We start from the raw sequence: 27,166 nt of genomic DNA on the forward strand, positions 1-27,166 counted from the left end.
AAATGACAAGCTGCTTTTTTCTGAGTGTCACTACAAACTCCTGTCTACTGTGGGAGTTCTGGACTTCTGGTCTGTTGGGAAGATGGGACCTGTAGCTCATTTGATCCCTTTTGAGGCAGGGTATCCAATAAGATGCTGCTATTGGCCCAAATCCAATGAACCCAAAGAGAAGTGTAGTTCACAATTCATATGAGAAAATCTACTTTGTGCCACAAAAATTGCCATTTCCTTGATTGTTTTCCCCCAAACCAGCTTTTTGATCTGATTTAAAAGCTAGTGTTGTTCAATGATCCAAGATGATAGCAGTCTTCTTTCTGTGCAGTGCTGCATCAATCAAGGAAGAAGTGTTAGTATGGATTAAAAAGCATGTGGTGGACTGGGAACTTCTACATTTTATATCTTAGGCCAGCCACTTAGTAATACAGTGCTCTTAATTAGAACTGAATCAAGACTACTTGGTTATGCTTCAAAGAGCATCTGTAAGGTACACATAACTACCTCACATTTTACTGAGAAACTGATATTCTTAAGTTAACTGATATTCTTACTTAAGCAACTTGCCCAAGGCTACACAACCATTACTGCCAAAACTAGGGTTAGCATCAGCCACTGCTGCCAGAGAAAACTGTTAGCACTGTATTTCTTTGCAAGCTTGAGGGTCATTCTTAATAAAAAAAGGGATGAAATATAATACCTTATCTCTAAGGATTCCTGTGGTCTATAAATAAGATTTGACATTGCTAACTAACAGCAAGCCTTGTCAGAGGTGGTGGTGCTCTGAAATGTCAGCTGTAGAGTATGAAGCCAAAGCATATAAAGCACCAGCCTTTTTGGGTATGGATGATGCCAGCTGAACAGAGCTTTTTGCATTTAGAAACATCCAATACTGGAAAAAAATATTTCACAGAGGAAAAGTGCAGATTATTTTACAAAAAAACTTTAACTTTCCATAACTTTTCACCAGTGCAAAAGTGTGCAAGCTTTCTTTAAAACATGCTTCCAAGATGAATGCCATGCCATTCCCGGCATTTCCCCCCTCTTACACCAGCTACTGGCCAATGTTGTCAGATAAACATTTTTGTACATTTTTGCAGCATTTTGCCTCATCTTTTAGACTAAAAGCATGCTTTTGCCATAAATGTGTGCCTGAGTAGCACAGGAAGAAGATTCAACTTTTCCTTTGCTAAAAGATTCCTGTATGCACAGACTCATTCTAGGGGTCTGCTGGGACACCCTCCACTTTTATTACTCTCCAGGTTTCCTGACAGTCACAAGTTCAAGTTAATCAATCTTCCAGAAAACTGCAGATGCAATACTTTCTGCCTGTCTTACCCTGTACAGGATCATACTGAAACAACAGAAAACTGTTTCTCTTGTCAACTGCATGATGGAAAAAAACAATATACCAACAGAGACAACATTTTCTGTGCTGTTTTTGTGCTACAGAATGCCTAGAATTCAGAGCTTATCCTAAAGCACACAGAAAAGCTTTCTTAATTACTCCACACTGACTCCCTCCACACAGTCAGCATTTGCAGAGCAGCAATGGAGCAGAAGGGCTCTTAAAAACCACTCAGCTGAACCCCAGCTGGAAATCTAAACATCCCAGCTTTTGCTAAGCCTATTTGGCCAATATAATTACCCATTTTCATGTGTGTTGACACAAAAGGTGTTTTCAGACATAGCGTGAAATGTTAAAAAGCAGCATAAATTTCATAGAATCACAGACTGGTTTGGATTGGAAGGGACCTTAAAGCTCATCCAGTTTCAACCACTGCCACAGACAGGGACACCTTCCACTAGAACAGGCTGCTCCAAGCCCCATCCAATCTGGCCTTGAACACTGCCAGGGATGGGGCAGCCACAGCTTCTCTGGGCACCCTGTGCCAGTGCCTCAGCACCCTCACAGGGAAGAATTTCTTCCTAATGTCTAATCTGTATCTCCCCTCTGTCAGGCTAAAGCTGCTCCCCCTTGCTCTGTCACTACAAGCCCTTGTCAAAAGTCCCTCTCCAGATTTCTTGTCAGCCCCTTTAGGTACTGGAAGACTGTTGGAATTTGAAGGTCTCCCTGAAGCCTTCTCTTCTCCAAGCTGAACAAGTCTAGCTCTCTCAGCCTTTCTTCATCAGAGAGGTGTTCCAGCCCTTGGAGCATTTTCAGAACCCTTTCTGTCCCGAATTTCTTCAGAATAATCACAGGCTAGAGAACGGAAAATTGACAGTAAGAATGCTTTATTGTATTTCCCTCTTGAGCTCACACATGGTTCCTGATCCTACTGGGGAATGGGGAAGAAAGGAGAAGGGGGAAAAAGGAATTAAAAAATGTGAGCTCTGTCACTGGTTCAAAAAGCAATTATCCCATTTACTAAAATGTTACAGGCTTAATGGGAAACTAAACAGTTTTAGAAGCATAAAATTCTTGTGACCCTCACAGGATGTAATGACATAATAGCACAGGCGTCTCAAGATTTATACTGAAGCCTTATGAATCATTGACTTTGAAAGTACAAGTAGCAACCAGAGCAATCAAGAGTCTTCCAAGCAGCTGAATGACAATGCTCTAGTTTGGAAGTGGGGATTTTTAGATAATGCTCTGCTCTAAGTTTTACTGACAGTTCTAATAGCAGCAATGCATCATTTCTGCAATGAGCAGATGCTATCAAGAGATCATTGCAGCATTTTATAAGGGCAGTATAAACATGGCGGAGGGGGGGGAAGATTCCTGCAGGCAAAGCTTTGAAGATGAGATGCACATATGGGTCAGTGGCAGAATCAGGAACACCAAAGAGGTCTCTTTAGTCCCAAATAGGCTACCAGTGACAGAAGTAGGAAGACCATTTTCACTGGAAGACATACTATGAATCATAGTAAACTGGGTTTCATTGAATTTGACACCCTTATTGCTTCAAGTACATCTAAATTCGGAACCATAGACAGCAGAATCAGTAATCCCACCATTTTCCTTTTTCTGTTTCCTTATTTTCTGTGGAGAAACCACATCTTGCCTCAGATGATAATACTTCACTGCCATGCTCTGGGACAGTGGTCTGTGGCTGGTTTGGGTCAGGAGCCTTTGCAAGGTCCAAGCATGGGAAGGTCTGTGCTTCTGTAGCCGATGAATACTGGGAGCTTATCTTTCATAGCTTTGAGTTTCTGCATGAAATACCTGCCACTCCTATTACAGAATCGTAGAATCAAGTAGGTTGGAAAAGACCTTTAAGACCATCAGGTCAACCCCAGGACTGCCAAGTCCACCACTAAACCATGTCACCAAGGATTATGATTCTATGATTATGCTTTCAGTGGTGCCAAAAGTTTTTGGACTGTGATCCACCCAGCCCCAACACAGAGGCACAAAACACTACCTACTTTTTTCTCTCATGATTTATCCTTCTAGTGATACATGGCTTTTCTTTTAGCAAGCTTATTGCTATTTTTACTAGGATCTTTGTTAGTAAAAAGAACAAGCATCACACTTTGGAATAATGCCAAACCCCCATAATGCAGATACTTCTACATACACACTCCATTCAGCTTAACTACTTTTAATATTATGGAGAAATTCTATGAGCAACAGCAAAAAGGTAGCACAAAACATTAACAAACAATCCACACCTAATGGCAATGTATTTTAAGTGCCTCATATATACCAGCCACCTGTTGGGTGGGTCATGAGAAAAGATTTATGTCCAAATAGCCATAACTTCTAGAGAGCAAGATGCAGAAAGACTATCCCTCTTTGCTGGGAAATATGATCTTTACCAGAACAGATTCCAGTAATGAATGTAGTTCAGGCAAATTTAATGGTCTGTTACTTCTGCATTTGTCATGTCCCTACATGTTTTGTGGGCTTTTTCTTTCTTTATATTTGATGCTAGCAGCACAATATAAATCTAACTGGCAGAATGTGTCATCCCTTGTTTTCTTTTCCATTCAGCTGACGTGCTAACTTTGGCTAACACCAGAAATGAACAGCGCTCTCCAGATGTATGAAATTTGGGACTAAAGACCAAGTAAGGTGGGAATTTTTTAATGGCATCACAGTTTCCTCCATTAAATTTTAAGAGAATTCAGCTTTGGAAACACTAAGTGCTGTATTTTACAGTTCTCGGGGGGTGGGAAGGGTGGAGAAGTGAGGTGGGAGGATGTACGCCTACTTTCAAAGTACAGGGTTAACAAAGCGTTACCGTAAATTCAGTGATTTTAAAATCAGTTGTTGACATCTGTTTAAATGTCTGTGGGTAAATATACTGTGGTTTGTAATACACTTCAAATGGTCAATACTATATAATACTCTTGCAATTCCTGCACCACTAGAAAGATCAAGTCAATCTTTAGTCTAACAGGTGAATACTTACTACTTCCTTTTCTGTCTGAGACAAGACAACTTTTCACTTTACAATCCTAACAACTCAAAATGATGATGGTAGACTGTACTGAAGCTGCTCTTCATCCACAGACAGCAAAACTTCTACCAGAAGGGGGAGCCCAGCAAGCTGGCAATGACTGTAACTGTATAGAGGACTAAATGAATCAAGTTTGCCTTATAAGCAGCATGCCTTTTACTAATGGTAGTGAGAGACAGTTTTAAGGAGAGAACTTGCTAATTTTCCCAGTCTCAGGGTGACTGGGGAGGAACAGGGCATCAATTAAACTATCAGATAGTAGGAATATACTTTATCAGATGTATTGTCACCACTACTACCTTGTAGAGACCGAGAGAGTAAGTAATTTCTGCCACAGAAATGTGTTAGAAATGAGCTAAAACACAAAGACTCAGAAAATAACTCAACCACAGATTGCTGCACTAGGACAGTATGGTTGGGAAATAATCCTCTCAAACTAGTTACCCTCAGGAATACCACTGTATTTGCAGCACGTAGGCAGGGACCACTTGTGTTCCAGCCTTGCTGAGGCTGATTGTGCGGGTATCATTGCAAAGAACTGCAGACTCTGGAAACCATCAAAGGAGAAAGTGTACTGAAGACACCTAATCTGAGTAACAACACTTAGACTTGGCTACAGAAACTTATTTCACTTTGTAGCTATATCAGTACATCTCCTATTAAGAACACTTTTTAAATTGCAATTTACAGGTTTATTTTACACACCAGCTATGTCTGTATATAGATGCCTGTTATTAGGCTTTTCTTTTTTAGAGCACTTTTAACCTTCAACAGCAATAGCAATGACTAAAAGAAAATAAGAACTTTTTTTTCAGTGATATTTCTACTTTTCTACTCAAAGTGTAGCATGAGGCTGAACACCTGCTACCTGAGTATGGGACCACAGGATGCTGATTAGTAAAAGTTAGCAAAACACACCAGCAGTTGAGCTCACCCAGATCAGGGTTCACCTGCAAATGGTATGAAGCTCCAGCCTGCTCCAGATAGCTCCTGTGCTATCAAATACACACCATATCTCAACACACACAGCTAGTCATTACAACACGCAAGTATTTGTATGTTTGCTAATCAGAATGCTGATTTTACTATCTGCAACTATAATCACGAATCAACTGAAATTTAACACATGGGTATCTAGGTGTTGTGTATGTGCTTGTTTCATCTACTAACACAAATCTCTGTGCTCTAACTTATAAAAAAAGAGGGAGGAAAAAAGCACAAGTAAACAGAGCATCATGATTTCTATTGTGCTTCAGGCAACTCTTTAATTTGAATTAGTAATTAGTACATTAACGTGACATACTATAAACCCCGACAGAATAACTCTATAAACAGATGATAAGACTGGCTTTCAAAAGGATTTCAAATACCCTCTCATAACTAGATTCCTACCTGATATCACTGAAACACTGAACTGTCTAATTTGCAGACCCTATTATATCAAAAAAACTATCACATAGTGCCCATACGCATTTTCCATGCAAAAAAAAGATACTTTTTTTCTTAAATCACAGCTTGCATCTGAATGATCATCAAATCTAAACTTAAACACAGCCTAAAGATTTATATCACAATTGCAAATGTGATCCAGTAATGCAATTCATTTTCTGGCAATAGCAGATCAATTCTAACTGGTTGCAAAAACTGTTCAGCAGCTCAAGGCCCCCTGATGCACAGCCCTGTGGGTTTTCCTGTCCCCTTGACTTACTGGTGACTACCTAGCCTCATCAGATTTTTGCACACAAACACCAGGAGCCCACCAGGGAAAGGATTGTGGGAACACATTTGCTCATATCTGATAAACTGCACATATATAGTCTATTCATGCCTCCATTTCCTCTCCTCCAAGCTCAGCAAAGGCCCTGGTCAAGTCTAAAACAGTGAGCTCATCAGCACGTAGGAGGCAGGTGACAGGCTCAAGAAGCCAAGCACTTCCACAGGTATCAAAAGTTGGGTTCAAACTTAAACAGGAGAGATTTAGGTTATATATAAGGAAAACATTCTTTACTGTGGTGGGAAGCTGAAACAGGCTGCCCAAGGAAGTTGTGAATGCTCCGTCCCCAGCAGTGTTCAAGGAGAGGTTGGACAGGGCTTGGAGCAACCTGCTCTAGTGGAAGGTGTCCCTGACTGTGGCAGGAGACTGGAACTAGATGAGCTTTGATGTCCTTTCCAACCCAAACCCTTCTATGATTCTGTGATCTACAAAAGAAAAGGGGTTTGTTATCAAACCAGAACAGCAAACACAAGGTGCAGAATGTTATCAAACTATGCAATGCAATGAAAATGCATTTAATAGTGTTTGCTTCCCAGACAGGTAATTCTTTGTGTTTGATTTTCCCCTTCTCATTTGAAGAATATAAATAATCCCCCCCCCCCTTTCCCTTTTTTTGCATGAGACAGAACAGTTATTGCCTTCTGGGAGGAACTTGTGATGAAGACATCAAAAACAATGAAGTCCTTTCAGTGGAGTAATTTGTCTCAGCACTGATTTCCCCTCTTCTGTGATACCTCTGGCAGAAGCCATCTCAAGCAGAGAGGCTCACCTGCGGACTGGAGGGTAGAAAAGCCCTGTCATTGTTAGCACATCTGTGCCATGCTAAGAACTGCATTGAAGTTCAGCTTTCTCACTGACCTCCAGGTTAGTTTGTTTCTGCAAACTGACATGTTTTCTTCCCTTTTTCAGTGTTTTTTATTGAAATTCCTTTTAAATTCAAATTCTTTTATCTGTTTGGATTTCCATTTACACAACAATACCTCATTCACTATGGAAAAACAAGACAAGTTGGTTGTTTTGGGTTTTTTTTTCCAGGGGAACTAATGTTCAGCAATGTGAAACCATGGTAACTGTCAGCTTCCACAAGGTTATGCTATAAAGGAAAATGAATTGGTGCAACCATCTCAAACATTTCTGTGGGTTATCACCATAGTAAATCTAACAAAACCACACTTCATCCTATAACCAGATTTTCATTTCAATGAGGGAAACCATTGATCATTTTAACCAGCTATTTGTGATCTACAGTCAGTAGTTCACATAGGAAGTAAATCTGTGCTAAGGGGGAAAAAGGGGAAATGCATCTTTTTCAGTGGTTTCTCTTCTAGCATCACAGGGCAAGGGTTGGCAATAAAGGGTGAGATTTAGGGGACCTTCCTGGAACAGAAAACCCTAGATAGGAGCAACTAGAGACTTCTTGCAGTGCAAGAATCTACAGAAATGTTAAGCTTTATTGTCCTTTGAGCAAGGGAAAAATCAAAGACCATGGGGGCCAATTAACTACATGGAGTTGCTGAAGTAGTAATAAATAGAGAATAAACCCAAGCACAATAGAGTTGTGCTAGAGGCCTTCCTGGGAAGATTTCCATGGATATTAGTCTTCCTATGAGGTTTTACATTAATAGGCAGTGAGATCCTGGCAGGATTTGCCTTTACATCCCTCCTCCTTATGCAGAACCTAAATCTCCACACATGAAACCAGGGGAGTGGATGAGATCAGAACTACAGCTGCATCAGGGTAACTTAGAATTCTCTGCTCTCCTGTATCCAACCTTTTAATACATAATTGACATCTGCTCTTTTTCAGATGTCAATATTCCTTCTAGGACACAAGATTGAAACTGAGCTCCTGAGTCATAAGGTCTAGTATTTATTCATGCTTAAAATGGTTTATATTGAGACAACACAGGTTATTTGCCCTTCACTGCTCCTGTTGATACAGTGGTTCCGGCAGCTCAGTTCCATAATGGACTGACATCTAATTCCCAGACTAGACTGACCACTACATTTAGTTTACAGCCACTTACATGCCCTTGCCAACAATCTTTTCCTCTTAAAAAACTCCTCTCCCTCTATAGCAAGGTATTTATAGAGCATGATAACAACCCCTCTCTGTGAATTCATTCTACTAAGCTAAGCCATACTCTTTCTGCTTGCTTTCATCAGGCAGACTTTCCCACTCTGTCCTCACCTTTCAGCCTGGACTGAGCCAGAGCTGAACTGTTGGCTTTCTCACTCATTGATTTTTGCTCTGTGTCTATGTCTTATAAATGCCTCTCAGTGCGTCCTCTGTGCTAAGAAACATCGCCAGTTTATCTACACATCCCCAGGCTTCTTTACAGATGACTGGAACTCTTTAATGTACAACACTTTCTTACCAGCTTTACTTGGATTTCAACTTTTCTGAGCAGTGTCTGCTGGTCTATCATGTTTCTGGTCTGTTTTACCTATCTTCATGTAACACAAATTGTCTACAACTCTTCCAGTTTTATTGCCCAGGCATTGCACGTAACGAGTTCATTTGCTGGTCCTGAACACATCCCTTTCCCTAGCTGGGTTAGGCACTGTCCTCCCATTAATTACCTCACTTCAGTAAATATTGCATTCAGTAGTCTTAGGAGAAGTTCTGCGTATTCATATGTGCATGTGCTTATACATGTGTTTATACATGTGTGCTGACAGCAGATAATAAAATAGAGACAGTTTTTTACGACAGATGAATGCACATGTTGTTTGAATCCAATTTTTCAGTGACGTTTGTACTTCCTGCGCCCTCCCTGACTCCTCCAGTTTGGTTCATCATCTTAAACAGATTGATTATTAAAAATAAGAAAATACCAGTAATGACTTTGGATTTGATGATCTTAAAGGTAATTTCCAACTTAGTTGATTCTCTTGACACATCCTCTGCCACAGCTTCTCTGGGCAACCATGTAAACATTACAGCAAATGTTGGGATGTAATGGTCTATCACCCAAAAAGGGCCTGCGGGTTCATACTGTCTGTTTGTTGAACATATATAGCTTTCTTTTCTATGATATTTTGTTGAGAAATTAAGATGTTTTACTATGTGGCCACAAAAGGAGCCTTAAAAAAACTTCATAATACTCTAAAAGGTTCATCTCCATTATTTAAATAAAGCTTTTTAAATACCAGTAGAATAACAGAATAGAATGAATGACATAGCATGATGATCAAAAGACACTTCATAACACATTTAGAACCACTTAGAACTTCCTGTGTAACTAAAAGCTAACTTATGTGCATGAGTTTAAGACAACAGCTGTTCCCAAGTAAATTCACACACTGGCCAGCCACTAGAATGGCAAATTCTTATCAGCCACTTCTGTTATACACAACATCATCTTAACTGTTATTTCTTAAGATATTACACATCCCTGAGGTATCATTAAACAACGAACTTAAAACAAGTCAATCTTTAAGTGCTCAGATAACCCAAGCTCCTCACAAGATCTTCAATAGATTGCATTTGCACAACCACTTTTTCTGGCAACAGTGGCAGTTTAAGGAGCTGTTGTCCATCCTTTTCCAAATTACTTTTCTTGCCTATTGCTCTTCCCCAGTTGCATCAACACAACTGCTTGCAGGGACATATTGTATATTAGGATGTGCTTTGACATAATTCACCTGACAGAGTAACACCTAACTGCAGCCAGAAAACGTGGTCCTTCTCCCTCCTGCATGCATTCCCACTGCCTCCCTTACTCCTCTAATTTTCCACCTGATCTGAATCAACTCATTGTGACAACCACAGAAGTAATAAATCTGAAACAAAGGTGAATGAGGGTAGGAACTTTCAGGCCAATGCAGAGGAGAGAGTGATATTACCCTTTCTTTTGGGGGCAGGTAACCATTAGATCAGCAAAGGTTTCAAACTGCACTCCCAGACCAGTGGATAAATCTGGATTAGCATATTGTTTCCATTTGGAATCAGACACAAGTATAGACTCAGCATAGTTTGAAGCATTTTGCTGAGCTGGAATCTGAGTTTTCATCAGCACCTAAGTCAATGCTCAAGTCCTGGATACAATGCTTTAAATAGCAGTGTCTAATCTTGTGCCTATTAAGAAAGTTACATGCCCTTTAGTTTCAATAGCAGGGTATTGTCAGCATTGCATAATAAAAGATCTGTTTTCATTGTTAAAGGTAACAATGAAATTTCACACTCTCACTCCATCTTCTAATCAGTTACCTGAATTACTTGAAATCCTTTCTCTTGTATGAATGTACTATTAGCATCATCTAGCATTATTGACACAAGTACTATGATGTGAAGAAACATCTTAGGCTTCATTGCTATTCTGCTACGCAGAAAAACTGTAAAAATTATGAATACAATATGAGCAATTAGATTAATTAAAAATCACTGATTTGCACATAGCATTTTCTGTAAATAGAAACCACATACACAAATTATCATTGCAGAAACTGAATACAATTTTATTTTTAAGCTGGATCAAATCCTATTACCTAATGCAGGCCCTTAAATAGAGATCTTCTATTGACTCTGTAAATTATTCACATCAGCCTGTGAGGATGCAACTCAAAAACATCTTCCTATTAGAAAGGAACTTTGTTATGTTCCTGGTCTGCTTGCAATCAGCAGTTCTTTGTAGGCAATAAGATGGTTTAGGTCCATTGCCAACTCTCAATGTGTGGTCATGCCATAAAACTGCCTAACTCAATGCACTTGAAATTCTCAAGATAGTTCATTTTCCAAAGCATTTGCCTGATTCAGATATATGTATTTAATTTTATATGTATGTACAAAATACACATTACATTGGTCCCTATTCTTCTTCATTTTTAGATATGTTCAACTTAATTCAATTCATACTTAATTTCTTGGCATGTAAGCACCAGTTTTGCTCATTGCTAATTTCACCACAAGTTATGAAAGGCTATAAAACACTTAACTCACAGCTTCAATTCAAGCAACACCCAGCAACATGTGCATTCCAATGGTTGCTAACTGACTTTGGAAGGGCTCACCTAGTATTACTTATCACCATTATCTTACAACTGCAGAACACTTTCCAGAAGTTTTATCACTGATTTCAATTTCTGCCAATAAGTTTCAAAGCTCTGGCTATCCTGTAAGTTATTTGAACGTGAATATTATGATGGACAACTTGGGATGCAGGTCATTCATCCAAATGGCATGATGTTTGTGCTCCCCATAACCTTTAAGAAACAAGTGTAATGACTAGTGAATAAGAAATACCAACATTCCCAAACACGCTTGCCTGTTTTTGCACTCAAGTGGTTGTAAAATCAGAGCTCCCCAAGGCTGAATCATGCTCAGCTCAAACAGCTGCTCTAATTGTTTTTCAGCACTTGGGCAGCTGTAGTTTTCTTCATGTCAGTCCTGGTGGGCTGATGACCACGTAAGTGATACCACACTCAATAACTGCCTGAGAGAAAGAAACTGTAAGGCAACAGAGAATGTTGTCAGTCTGGGAAGTTTCTCAAATAATTTTGTGTATCAGCAAAGAACTGGGAATAACTTTTTCGTAAACCAAGCTGTCTGGTGGTGGAGAAAGCATATCTAATTAGTGCCCTTCCACTTAAATTAGCTAAAAACTATCATATTGCATCTAACAAGGAAATTCGGGTACAAACATGTCCTGTCTCGCTCAACATCTTTTCAATAATGTTGCTACCTTCTTCACATTTTGATTCCTTTTCATGACCTGTACAATCCATCAAAATAAGCAATACTTGCAATTGCAGCACACACGCAGTAAGTTGCTGGATGTAGCTTGTGCCATGGCTACTGAGTGCCTCTGTAGCAAGACACATAATCCACTGGGGGCCAAGGGAAGCCTAGTATCTTTGGGTCAGAGCCATGAAAAAGACACAATAGTTCTCAGTCCAGTCTGTTTCCAGCCCACTCCATCTTCCCATACATTCTGATAAAAAATTCATGGGCAGTTGCCCAAACATGCTTTAAAAGAAAAAATACTGAATGCTAGATGATATGGAACTTTTTGCAACATTACAAAGTGAATAATACACAGCTAAGCTAAGGCAACAGACTAGGAATTGGCAGAGAGATGTTCTGCCAGTTGTGCTGCAGATATTCAGACTGGATGTGGTTCTGAGCAACCCGATCTAGTTGAAGGTATCCCTGCTTATTGCAGGGGGATTGGACTAGATGAACTTTGAAGGTCCCTTCCAAACTAAACCATTCTATGTTGCAGCATGACTCTGGATGCATTGGTTAACACACTGCATCTTGGTTAGCTGTCTCTGGAAAACTGCTTTATCTTAGCTTCTCTGTGTAGAAAGTAAATATTTTAGTGGTGGAACTGCCCCTTGTTCCATACCCATGAGAAACTAGGAAAGCTGATGTTGCTTTGGCCAGTAGCAGCTCTTACCATAGGAGCACAGTATCACATTCAGTAAACAAGCTGGCTTTTTATAGATGCCTCCCATTGAGTTTAAACTATATGGAAACACCTAGATGCACTACAGCAACAGCTGGTGTTCCCAAACTTGCCAGGTCCAAAAGCAGCAGTGAAAAGATGAAAATAACACAAAACAACTCCTATTCCAGTCTGTTGGTATGTGCTATTTTTCACAACACTAGTAACTCTACCCTTAATAAACCAGTATTAGAGTTCATAAAGTTTACTCTTCCTGGAGGACTTCTTTTCCCCTAAAGTTTTTGCTGTGAATTAAACCTTTAATGTAATCATACCATCTACCTATATCAGGAGGAGTTTGTAAGAAACATTTAATACATAGCCCTTCACCTTGCATTTTAGAGCATGCTATTACATTTTGAAATCTAGTGGAAAGGCTTTCCACACATGATTCATTGCTTATAAAGGAATAACAAAGCAGCTCAAGAGAATACTTTATTAAACAGAGTTCCAAGAGCTAAAAAAGAATGGATTAAACACAGCTACAGCCCAATGAAGTTTGTAAGTAAACCTGAATTCTCAATTGCAAAAGCCTACTTACTGAATGTAAAAAAATAGATAAATATCACTTTAGTACTTTATCTTCAGGAAGAAAAATGAGACAGACAAGCCCTATAGAATCAGCTACAAAACATTTACCCTGTGGTTTGGATCAGCAAAAGTTACATTAGTTCCACACATTTTAAATAAGGAAGTTTTAAAACTTGACTTCCATCTGAATTCTGTATTTTCTGATACTCATCTGCAGTGGCAGCAATGACAAGGCAGCCCTGGCCAGTGGGTACCAGGCACTGATACCTGGTACAGCATCAACACAGGTGATGGAAAACAGCAGGCATAAGCATTCTTCCCGTGAAGCCTGCAGCTCTTAGCTGAAGCCTCTGCTGGAAAGGGTTCAGGAGGAGCTGGGGTTGGGACCAAGAGAAACATGGTGGTTTCTCAAAGGAATGCAGAGCTTTCACTTGAAATACACTCTACCCTATTCCTGACAAATGCCTTCATAGCAGGATGGGAGCAGTTCCTTCCCCAAAGCAATCAGAGATTATCTGTGGTCACGCGAAGCTGAAACAGAACTTACAGCTTGAAGCCTAGAAAGATGAATCTCTGCAAAGATTTTCATTAACTGAAGAATCCATTCCTCCAGGTGAGAGCTTTGTTGTACCTGTAGCATGGATTGTTTCAATTCAATGGCTCAGTAGGGCTGTGCTTTTGGAATTATTGTGCTAGGAAGCAAACACCCACAAGGGTAAGGGCATTCTTTTCCCCCTAAAAAGTCTGATTTCTCCAGCTCTGTCTCTGTGACACCAATGACAGCAATAACACACATCATGCCTTTGCAGAGTCCTGGCAGCTCTCATATGCTTCACAGTTGAAATAGTATTCAACTTCTTAGCCCTAAAGTGTCAACAACGTGATCACTGCCATTTCACAGCAACTTCAGAGGTTACAAAAACCTCCTTTGGGTTTCCTAACACCTGCAAATTCTGAAGTTGGGCTTTTGGGAGCAAGGTGACATTTTGACACATGCCTTATGTTTTCCACTGATGTGGGGCAAGATCCAGCTCTTTGTTTCACATCTGAACTGTCTTCCCAAACATACCATAAAGGTACTACTCTCATCTATTCTCCTTTAAGTGACCAAAGCAACATTATCATCACTACAATTAATTATTCACATCAGAGAAACTTGGGCTCAGTTCTCTGAATGGCCATTTTCCTCCCTAACAAAAAAACATCATCCATTCCTACCCCTTAGATGATTATGATCTAAAAAATACATTGAGACAGAGAGGTGGAAGAAGTATTAACAGGAAGATGTAAAAATAGATTTGAAATTATTGTGTTTAGCATGATAATTGGCACTCCTGGTCACTTAATGATCTTGCCAGCTGTGTTAGTGCCTTAACAATTCCTGTATCAGCAAGACAATAAAACCACATGGTTTCCAAGCCATAGGAAATTCTCTCTCTCTCACTACATCAACTCAAGTGTGATCCAAACCTCCAAATTTTTCACAGACTGAATCCTGAGCTGCAGCTCTGCAAGGGAGAAACACCATCTGTATTAAACCTGCCGTAAGAAAAGCTTAGGACCCTTTTGTTTTTGCTGTCCACACTCTCGACATGTTGGCTGCCTGGCTTCGGTTTGGAGCAACCACTTGGTTCCCAGTTGGCAGAACTGAAGCACAGGGCACTACTTACTCTACAGTCTATAGGAGCATTCCTACCTCAGCCCCTGAGCTCTATGAACTTCAGCCACTTGGCTACAGCAATGAGACAGGGATTTGGTCCAGCTGGCATGCCAAGGTTTTGGAGCATCTTCATGCCGAGGCAGGACCAGAGCCTGTTTGGGAAGAGGCACTCTCCAGGGTTTAGCACTGCACCATACGATGAATTTGGCTACGAGTCCATAGTATATCATGTGCAGTATATATGGCTCAGTTAAATCAGGAGACATTATGTTTCTAACTAAAAGCACTGCTGAGGAGATCTCTCTGGGAGGCAAGGACATTGTTAACACAGTAAGGGCTTAAAATGAAAAACTTTTCAGAGTCTGCACATCGTCTGCATTTCTCTGAAATTTATGTCTGTCCTCTGCTAAAGGCTTGGGAAAAACCACCAGAGAAATCCTCTGCCTTCTGAGACTGAAAGAATTGCTCCAAGAACCTTTTATAATCAAGTGGAATGTGTATTTTATTTATTTACTTTTAGGATGCTTCCTAAAAGTTCACTAACTGACCTGAGGAAAGCCTCAAAGTAGGAGTTAGTGTGACCCTGATGTTAACCTGCCCATCTGAGTAAAAGTGGAAACTAGTGAAGGAAAGAATTGGTTGTACAGTCTGTAAGTGCTCTAGAGCATGACACATCCAATATTATACATAGAGTATTCTGGGGCAGTGAATTAATCCTATGGAATTAAAAGTAAGAACATATTTTGGGCTTTCTTACTACCCTTCTATCAATGCCCATACTTTCTTTATTCCCCCATAAATCCATGTTTCTTTCTGTAGCTGTCTGTAAACTGAAAACCCTCAATCACCTGCTTTAAAAAGCAATCACAACAGAGGTCAGTGAAAGTACACAGCAGGCAGGGGAAAGTACACATCAGGGAAAGCTACAGCAAGATGGTTTTATATCAATAACAGAGAGACTGTGGAACAAACAGCATATAAATTAAACTGATTTTAAACAATATTTAACATTTGACAAACTGTGTCTACTCATCTGATCTGCTGCTTACAGGCAAATCTGCCTCTGACCACAAGAGTTGGCTCTGAATACTACTGTCGTCTGCAAACATGCTTAGAAAACCATGTTTTATTGGGAAGTCAGTTTCTGGGATAGAACTAGACTGGGATGTTTTCGGGTTTTGTTTGCTTTGTTTTGCTTTGGTTTTATTTGGTTTTTGTTTGTGGTGGCTTTTGTTTGGTTGGTTGCGTTTTTGTTCTGCCAAAAGTTCACCTGTTCTGTGGTATTAAAACACAAAACCTTACACACCCACTTGTGAGATTTATACCAAAGCTACTCATATTGCAGCCAAGTATCCGAGCCACAGAGCTACACAACAACCTCTTCTACTTTCATAGAATCACAGAATTGTTTAGGTTGGAAAAGACCTGCAAGATCATCAAGTCCAACCATTCCCAGCACTGCCAAGTTCACCATTAAACCATACCACTAAGAGCTTCATCTACACGGGTTTTTTTGAACACTTTCAGGGACAGTGACTCCACCACTGCCCTGGGCAGCCTGTTCCAATGCCTGACTGCCCTCTCAGTGAAGAAACTGTTCCTAATATCCAGTCTAAACCTCCCATCACAGCTTAAGGCCATTTCCTCTTGTCCCGTCACTTGTTCCTTGAGAGCAGAGATCAACCACCTCCTGGCTCCATCCTCCTGTCAGGCAGTTGTAGAGAGTGATTAAGTCCCCCTGAGCCTTCTCTTCTCCAGACTAAATCCCCCCACATCCCTCAGCCTTTCCTCATCACACTTGTGCCCCAGGCCCTGCACCAGCTTTCTTTTCACTGGCATGTTACATGTTTTGCCGCTTACGCATAGAGCAGGTTCAACAGGAGAGAGTGACATATTCCCCCCCAGCATAACAGGTTTCTTGGAGATTTGGGTGACTCTTCAGCATTACATGCTACAATCCAGATTCTTTTTTTTTTTTAATTTATTTTGAGGAATCAGCATAGCATCATAGAATAGTTAGGGTTGTGTGGGAATTCTTAAAGAGCCAAGGCCATGTAGTGAGTGATCCCGATACCCTGAGCCTCATTACTGTAGCGTAAGAAGATTCTTGGCAGGCATAAGCAAGGTCAGTTGTCTTGTTATGTCTCTGTAATTTTGCATCGAAAATGTGCAGAGAATGATCTCTGCCAAGGTGGTAGTTTCCCACTGTATTTTTAGAGTAAGGTATTTAATTGCAATTATAACAAGTTATAAACATTAGCTTTGTAAACGGTAGTAACCTCTAGACTAACCAATTAGAGCTCAGTATCCCAGGCTGTTACATAAGAAACCTAAGGGTGCAAGGGTATAAAAGGAGCACTGTATCTGAATAAACTTTGGCAATCGCTTGATCACATTGATTGTCTCCGCATTGTCCGTGACTCCTGCATCAACAGGGTTGGAAAGGACCTTAGGATCATCTAGGTCCAACTGCCTTGCCATGGGCAGGGACACTTCACATTGAACCATGCCATCCAAGGCCTTGTCCAACCTGGCCTTGAACACTGCCAGGGATGGAGCATTCACAACCTCCCTGGGCAACCCATTCTAGTACCTCACCACCCTCACAGAAAAGAATTTCTTCCTTACATCTAATCTAAACGTCCCCTGTTTAAGTTTCAACCCATTACCCCTTGTCCTATCACTACAGTCCCTAATGAAGAGTTCCTCTCCATCTTCCAATGCAAACCAATTCAACAAAGAAAAATGCCTGTCCAGCTCTATCTTTGGATTCTACCCCACCTTGCTACAGCTGTATCTCTTAAGAAGCTTCTTGCAGCTGGATCTGTGAAGTCATTTGTGCATTGTCCTAGAGCAAAGATATTTTGCCAGCATCTACCCCAAGCCTACACAGGGAAAGGAAACCAGCAAGAAGGAGATATTTTACATTTGTTGACACTCAGGTTTGAAGACTTCTAACCCATTCTTTAGAAACAGAGTACCTGTAACACAAAAAACCCACATGAAGGCCTAATTTATCTTCATGACAATTTACAGTAAGATAATTCTAGCACAGTAACATCCAGATCAAACCACTGAGTATATTTAGTTCAGCACTGAAGCATGTGCTCACAGAACAATTCTACTGACCCCTAGGAGATCACCCAAGTTGTTACTGCTGAGCTTTTGCTGAAAGGTGCTGATGGAGGGCATAAATACAAGTACCACAAGCTGTGCACGGAAGGGCTTTTGGATATCAGAACAGTTGTGTGTGTGTGAGAGAGAAACAGCATTGTCTGCTATGACTAACAGATAATTGAGTATTTGAACAAGGCACCAAAGTGAGAGGAGGGCATATAACTGGTATTTTGAAGATTAGATTTTAGTCCACTATCTCTAGGCTAAAATAGGATTTTCTTTTTCTTGCTGATATTACTGTATTACACACCCATTGCAAATGAAGGAAAATGAATCTGACTTCGGTATGGGAAGAAGCATTGGCTAAGACAGACTGAAGGATCAGGTAAGAGTTTCACTTTCTACCTTTTCAATGGGACTTTGTGACCTTTTCTAATAGGAATAGGTAGAATGTCACTACATTGGACTCTGCACGAGAAAATAAGCTTTACCTTGGATGTTTTCCATAGACTTCAACCATGGCTGGGTTGTTTTTGTTAGAACAGTTTCAATGACTGGATCACTACCACATTATTACTTTGCTATTTTAATTGGAAAGTTTCAGTTTTCTGACTAAATAAGGCCTGTTCTAAACTTCTTCTGAAAAAATAAGTAGAAAAAAAAACAGCATACAAAAGAAAGAGCACCTGATTAGCATTCTTTTTTACAATCCTTCAGTAAAGATCATGCCAAAGATGCCAAAATAAGCAAGATACTATGAAAGTATCAAATGAGTCCCCTCCACACATTGCATGTGCAACATACTGCCCCACTGAAGTGAGCTAGATGACTGTATAACAAGATTTATTCTTCCATGTATTCTCCTCAAAGCCCTGCCCCACAGAACATTTAAATCAAAAGAATAAAGTGGTTGAGTAGACACCAAATCCACAAGTATCCCCTATGAAAATTTGAAACCCAGTATTCCATTGCAGGCAGTTGGATTAGATGACCTTTGAAGGTCCCTTCCAACACAAACTATTCTACTATTCTAAAAGTAATTATTTGTGTTAAATTCCCTGAACATAAGAGAAAATGCTTAATGCTACAATGTGAAAAAAAAATCTTGGGAAGTTAAATCTCTATTTGTATTTACGGAAATATTCTTCAAATACTGACTTGAGCCATCAGCATGAAGTACCTAGACATATGACAATATTAGGTAAGAATGAGAAAACCTTCTATTCACACTGCAAGTTGAGAGTGTGATTATACAAAAGGACTGTTTCCAACAAGCAGGTCATACTTAATTAGCAATGGGCATGGAATAACCATGAAATCAATCCAGGAAACTGCATGCCCCACATCAGCATGATTTATTATGAGCAGTATCCATGCACAGAAATACAGCTAACACACCATTTGAAAACAAAAAGCAGAAAACTAGAGCTTGGAAGACAAGCCTGCTGCCTACCAGGAGACCAGGCACAACACCCACTAAGTTAAGTAATGTTTCAGTCATCCACAGCCAAATCAGAGGGGATTGAGGACCACAAATCATTCTATCTGACTTCATAAACAGACCTTGGGTGACCAGTTACGTAAGTGTTGAATTAGGCTTCTTCTGCTCTTTTTGTGCCACATGAAAACCCTATATGCTTGCTACTGCCTTTCTCGGTCTCTCTTATTTCTGTACCTTAGTACAAAACTTGCCTACTGACACACATTAGCTTATCATCTGTAGTTAGTGCTGGATAATTCAACATGTTGCTCCTTTTTGTGTCAATTTTCTCCCAACACCTGGAACATACTTAAATGTAATGCAATGTCTAAACTGAGATCAACCTATTAATAGCTTCCAGGACATAAATCTTTAAAATTGTCTTTTCTTGATCACTGCATAAAAACACCCGCAAAACAGACAGATAACAACAACAACAACAAAAAATCAAGTCATTAAGCATACAGATTTATCAGTTTAAATTACAAAGATCAGCAGAGATGACAAAAGGTCTGTCACAGGTATTCAGGAGTTAGCTATTGCATATAAACGTCATTGACTTTGTCATTTGTCTTCACCCAATTTCAGTGTGGGTTATAGTAAAGACATGTCTTGACCTTTTTTAGATTTGTGGTGAAGGAGGGAAGGGACTTAAAGAGTCTATATTCCTACTAGAAAGCCTTGCATGATTTCTGGTCAACACCATTAGCCATTTCTTACATTTCTGATCAAACTAATAAATCTTTCCTCAACAATGGAAGCTAGATTCAATATTTGCAACCCCAAACATTAATTTTCAGAAATCATACAATACAGAAGCATATAGTTCTTTCCTCATTTAGTTAGGATTCTATTACTTAAGGGAAAATCCCTAAGTAAATGAACTCCACAAGAAGCAGTTTTAATACAATGCTGCAGATGTGTATTGGCACACATGCAATCGTTTCTTCCCTCCAGTGGCTGTTTTGCACAATGGAGGGGAAAAGAAGGGAGGGCTTGCTACTAAAAGTAATTATATTCTCTTGTAAGGTTTACTTTTATAGTGTAAGAGAAAAGTTATATATAAATGTAGTGTGTAAAACAATACCTGTTTTCAGCGTATGGCTTTGATCCAGCCTGTGTTGTTGCTCATATCCATACTGCCTAGAATCACGGACCAGTTTGGGTTGGAAGGGACATTAAAGCTCATCCAGTTCTGAACCCCTGCCATGGGCAGGGACACCTTCCACTAGAGGAGGTTGCTCCAAGTCCCATCCAACCTGGCCTTGAACACTGCCAGGGATGAGGCAGCCACAGCTTCTCTGGGCACCCTGTGCCAGTGCCTCAGCACCCTCACAGGGAAGAACTTTTTCCTAATGTCTAATCTAAAACTGCATGCATACTCCACAGCAAAAAACTTAACTCACAAAACTACACCGACTTGTTACAGTATCAGAATTGCCAATGGTTCTCTAGGACAGTCTTTCATTTTTAGAAAGTCCTGTCTGGAATTCAGAGGGTCTCAGGACTCACAATACACAGTACAGGCACTGTGGAACATGTTCTTTCTGATCTTGATAGCCCTTCTAGAGCAGAAAAGGTAGCTTACTCACAAGTAGGATGGGACACATGTCGGTATTTCATGACCACTTACTTTCAGGTATGTATTCTGGTTCTGTTATCACAACACTACAGAAGGTCCCAAAAGGATAATGGAGGTCCTTTTGACTGAGCAGAAAGCTGGGGCTGAAAGCTTAGACTTGACAGCTTAGTCTTGTGCAATATTAGAAAGGGTCCTTGACTGAAAGCATAAATATATCTTCCCAGTTTGTGGAGAAAATAACTACTGCGTTAATCAATGATAAACTATAACGTAATGTCAACAGCTGGAGAAGTCTAGTGATAGGTAACAGAAGACAATCATCTCTTCCTGTTGTCCCTGTGGTCAAAAAGCATTTACAGCACTGAAATTAGTTAGGTGCATTTTCACAAGTAGGAAGCAGTTCTCCTGATACCATTTTCCCCTACTCTGTGTTTTAGTTAAGAGTAGAACTGTCATCAAATAAACACAGCTAGTGAGTTCTCTGCTAACTATATACTGGGCACTGTTACATGTCTGTTCATTGTTAGAAAGATAGTCCTTTCCCCTCTCTCATGTGATTAAAGATGTAACAGCTCATCATTTTTATAGAGCTAGAACTAGATGCAGAAGAGTAATCTAACCACAGGATCCTATGCAACAGTAATCTCGAATCACCACAGAAGACATTCCTTGCTACATACGTATATTCTCATAAACCCCAGGAGATGCTTTAGTGATGTCCTTTCTGGCAGTAAATACATAATTCCTTCAAATTAGTAACAGTTTACTGTGTTGGCCCCTGTGATCTTGCAGGCAAAAAAAAATTCTAGGCATTATACAGCATTTTAATAACTCCTGTATATTGAACACAGCTTTTTGTTTGAATGTGTGCTTCAATTTCACAAGAAATCACATGATACAAGTTATATACATACAAAACATCCACTGCTAACCAATTACTGTGTTCTTTGCTAGTACTGATGAATTGCAATGGAACAGCTTCACCTTCACAAAGTCATTTGGGCCGTATTTTCTGTTCATCACTGAAAACCACCTAAAATCTTTTCAAGAAATCCTTTCTAAAACTAAACTGAAATGGAATTTATTCCTATTAGAAACAACAAGTATTCTACCATTATTGAGGCATTCATTTCTTATATTCCTATGCTTTCTTAGTTAAATATATTTTGCTTGTAAGCATCTTTTTAAAACTAGTGCAGTCCTCTGTGGTGACACTATTCATATTGTAAGTATTTTATCTAAGTATTACAGGTTAGTGACTGGGAGTAAGAACATTCTAATCTCATCCTGTGCATGGTCCTTTGCATTTATAATATAATTGCTTCTTTCCATCATCAGTGAAGTCTCACACCTTGTAAAAAACAGAAAATAATGCAGGTTGTTGTCTCTCTAAATGCATCTGACAGCCACTAAGAGTCTGCTAAGCACTGCCAATTATTAATTTGCAGTCAGCATGACCTTCAAGAGCTTCAGGCTTACAAAGGTTCCATGGCACATGGGGAGAGGACAAGAAACAACAGATAAAAATTGAAATTAGAGAGGTTCTGACTGGATATAAGGGAAAACTTCCACACCATGAGGACAGTTCAGAAATGGAACAACTAACAGCTCATGCTGTCTCCATCACTGGAGGTTTTTCAAGACCATACTGTATAAAGCACTCAGAAGCCTGATATGATCTCACGGCAGCATCAGCTTTGAGCAGGAAGTTGCACCAGAGACCTCCTGAGTTCCCTTCCAAGCTAAAGGCAACTATGGATCTAAGAATATATATTTTTAATTCATGGGACTGTACCATAATTTGCAAAATGCCCCCAAATAAAGCAGGAGAGAGTAGAATCAGTGGATTAAACTTGCTGGCTTTTCCATCCTTCTTCATTATTATTCCCAAAGTTCTAATTCTAGAAACTTCCTTCTTGGCAACTAAGCATAAATCCAGAGTATTCCACAGAAATGAATAAAGTCTCCATGCCTGTCCTGCAGTGATACTGCTGATAGAGATCATAGAATCATAGAATAGTTTGAGTTGGAAGGAACCTTCAAAGGTCATCTAGTCCAACCTCCTGCAACAAGCAGGGACACCTTTAACTAGATCAGGATGCACGGAACCACACCCAGACTGGCCTGACTGGTCTTTGCTGCCTGATGGTGGGAGCTCTAGAACAGTATAACTCAGTAAAGATTACTCCAGTCAATTCAGCATCTCCTCAGTCCAGAGATGCTGGAAAGAAAACAGTTAAATACTACTCCCATTACCTCATGTTATACACAGCTGACCTCCACATACCTCCTGCCTACACTACTGAATCGATCTCCCTACAACTCTTCATCTTTCCTTCATATTTTTTGGCCTGGCATTGTCACTGCATTACTTACAAAGCCAATTTTGATCCATCCAGCTCAATCTGATCAAACTCATAGGGATACATTTTGCAAAACAGATAAAGTGTGTCTGTTTATAACAGAAAGATAAACAGTTTTGAGATCAAATTCTTTTGTCTTCACTTCCACAAAACGACTGATTTTCAGTGACCAAAACTGCAGGATTTATTTTTCCATTTGACAAAAGTGACCTGGGAGAACAGGGCCCAGTCCTGTCCTTTGCTGCTGTTTAAATGATTTTCCTTCATGAGCATGGAAGAGACCAGTTCAGATAGCAGAACACAAAATCTCCCAATACCTGAAGTAGCCCAGAGAAAGTGAATATTCTTCTCCTGGTCAGCCTAAGTCCAGGTTTTTGCTCTCTCACATGAAAGTGCAAGATTTACCTGCTGCAAATTATCACATTCAATCTTTAATACACATGCACATACATATAACAAATATTCTCAGGGCAGCCACTGTTCATTTTACAAGACAGACATTAGAAGAACATGGGGAAAATTCAAACCTATGTCATCAAGTTTGAGTCCATCAGGAGGCTTTATTCACAGACAGCTGGCTAGCAGCAGACCTAAATGAGGAAAATATTGAGCTATCTTCATCTTTGGTTTGGTTTCCATGGTCAGTTCTACTGCTCCAAGTACTCACCATAACCTAGGCTAGCAGCCTATATTTCAGACATCACCAGTGTGAAAGTAAATGGTTTAAACTCTATCTTCATTAATATTGCCTACTTTTTGTTCTCATCCTATTACAACTTGCTTGTTCCTGCAAGAAGTAAGAAAGTCCCCAAACTGGGGTGCTCTGGCCACATGAAAAGTTTATATGTAGTGAGGGGTAGCTATTAACCATTGTCACCTCTCCTTCCTATGGCCAGCTGGAGCTGTATGGGAGGTCATTAGCAGCCTTACTAACATTTAGCTGGTTGCATGGCAATGAACTTTAACACTTACTCCTCAAGCATCCTGACAAGGGGACACAGAGGGCACCATTCAAAGCCTGGCAGTGCTCTGCATCATTCTGAAGGGTAAGCTTGGCAAATTTGTGTCTGAAACAGTCACTTCCAATCTAGAGTATTTAGTTTATTCTATAGGATTTAAAACAAACAAGAAAAACCCCACCAAAACCTCCCTACACCAACAAAAACATTGCAAGACCTGGAAAATACCCTAAAGCCCAAAAAATACTGCAAAAAAATACAGTATTTTACAACATACAGTACCTCCAGAAATTGTTTACACTGATGGCACAAGTGTAATAGAAGCTAAGTGCTTTTTAAGTATGCTAAGAATAAATAATTATCTCTGTCTTCCATATCCAGATGGCTGCTTGCTGGAGCCTAAGGAAAGGAGAAAGGGGACAATGAAAGTGCTAAACTCATAAAAACTGGAAGTCTCTAAAGGAAAACAGTTTGAGAAGAGGAATTCACTGTGATTTGCTACTTCCTTTCTCAGCCAGCTTGCCCAGGCCCTTGGAGCCTAACCACCCTGACATGATTCTGCTCAAGCCTGTGGACAGGTATCCCCTAATCCCTCCACTTCACACAAAATTCCAAGAAAAACAAGTAAAGTACAGGAGGAGAGAAGGAAGGACAAGAAGTGTGAGTTTCTACTGGGTATCACAAAACCTTTTTCTCTTATATTCCCAGTCATCTGGTTTAAAAGCCTTTCTTACATGCAATTTTTTGACCCCAAAATATCACACCTGAAATTTCCTGAGAAAGTGATTCCAATCTGAAAAGCAGCTGCTGTAAACGAATTTCCTTCCCCACCAAGTCAGGGTCAAACCTGTAGACTTCAGTGATATGAACATAGGTTTACTACCTTTTAACTCCTCACGGCAGTACAAAAAAAAAAAAGGCAGATTTGGAGAAATGAGAAAGAAGACTTTAGCCTGGGTCAAAAGCTTTAATGCAATACCAGTCACAGAGTCTGTCACACTCACAGAAACCCATTCCGGGTAAAATTTACCCATATGCACTCCTAAAAAGACACACTGGAAATGATGGTGGAATCTCTACCTGTACAATAGAAAGCTATGTCTGAGCAGCAGTCTTTCTACTTCTTCTGCCATCATGAATACTATTTCAGATCAAGCTAACTGGCAATAAGTAAAAGACTATTTCATTTGGAAATTCAGGAAATTTTCTCTTGAAACTGAGAGGCAACACTCAGAGAATTCCCCAGATTCATTTTTGCAAAGGCTTTTCTTTCCCTGCTCCAAATAAAGCTAAGTTTGATCTTCTGATCCAACTTTTATATATGGGTTCCAACTTAGAAATGGTTATAGCTCAAGGACAGATGAGAAAAAGGGTAGACAGGAAAAGGACAAATATTAGAGTGGCTTAAGCCATGCTTACAGATGGTCTTTACAGTTCTAATTCCCACAAAATAGCATAAAAAATAAACCAATTTTGTTGTTGGTGGTGTTGTTCAGAGAACTGATGTATAAAATGCATTTCTTGTTTTATTTTTGGCCAGAAAACAGCTCCCAAACTTAACTGTGCATCCAACAATATGTTATCAGCAAAAGGGACTCTGAAAAAAAAATACTGATTAGAAGTACTGCTATTCTCCCCACTTCCTCACCATTATTTTTACAGTAAAAACTAATAAATACAGTCACTGTGTAGTAATATTTAGAATGCTGCATTTTTTGCCAAAATCTTCAAATATATGATTGTACAATTAATTTTTAATGTCAGTATATGCTGAAATATTAAATTTTATAATCCTCTTTGTGTTAAACACGTTTATATCTGAACATCTCAGATGGAATTAAATGAAGTTATTTACACATGACATATCTAAGCAGAGCTGTGTGGGAGTCAAAACTCCCTTTAATGGGACAGCCTATAATTGTAACATCTCTCTGTTTCACATTGGAATGATTCCCTAAGTTTCAATCATGAGAATTGTTTTAAAGCAAGAAAACAGAATGACAGAACTTTATCTTTTACAACTGCTACAGTCCACAAAATACACTTCAAAAAGAAACATCATGAAAGCCAACATAATCCCATGGAATATCTATGGTTAGACAAAAAGACATTTGTGGAAAACACTCACTGGCACACTTCCAAACAGCTCTCACTGTAAAAACTGATGTCTACTTTGACAGTGATTGTAACAGATACAGTTGTATTCTGAACACCTTTATTTCCTCCTCAGGGCAATGTAGCCTCAGGTTATACAAGAGCAAGAGAAATGGCAGCGAGAAGTTGAAATCGTGGAGGATGCAAGTGTATTTTCAGTTTAGATTCTAAAGGATAATGGGAAAGACTGTGATAAAATACAGAAGGGGAAAAAAATAGCTGACAAACTAGAAAGATCTTTTCACCCTACAGATCTTCTAGCTGCTCTGCCAACACGAAACAGTGCATTTATTAATGGTTACTATATAAGAATTCCTGCAGAACAGGCTGTGGTAAGGATGCTGCTCAATTCCTGAATCAGTTGTTAATCAAAGTCTATGTCAGAAACTCTGAAAAGAGATGTCAGGTCTTGTCACTGTGTTTTTCAGGCACCTTTACAGGAAGAGCTGCATATTTCATAATTATGGCCAAACATGATGTTCAGCACTGCACTAATAAGCCCATAAAAAGCAGACTGGAAGGGACCTCCCATCAGTCACTGGCATACTGCTTGCTACCTGAGCTTCAGAGGGCAAGATCTTTCTACAGTAGAAAAGCTGCCTCTCTATAGTGAAAAGAAGGGGCTCTACAAAGCCAGGAAGTCTTCCACTATATTTTAATATGGATACATAAACCTCAGCATTAACAACCTCTT

The 27,166-nt window shown here is 39.7% G+C and overlaps 1 protein-coding gene across 1 annotated transcript in view; it reads right to left on the reverse strand.

Moving 5' to 3' along the window:
- The window catches only part of LOC101881667 (glypican-5-like), a 333,120-nt gene that overhangs the window by 186,860 nt on the left and 119,094 nt on the right, over positions 1-27,166 (reverse strand). The window lies entirely within an intron of this gene.

The sequence above is a fragment of the Melopsittacus undulatus genome, chromosome 6 (genome assembly GCF_012275295.1).
Source record: "Melopsittacus undulatus isolate bMelUnd1 chromosome 6, bMelUnd1.mat.Z, whole genome shotgun sequence".
Taxonomy (NCBI): domain Eukaryota; kingdom Metazoa; phylum Chordata; class Aves; order Psittaciformes; family Psittaculidae; genus Melopsittacus; species Melopsittacus undulatus.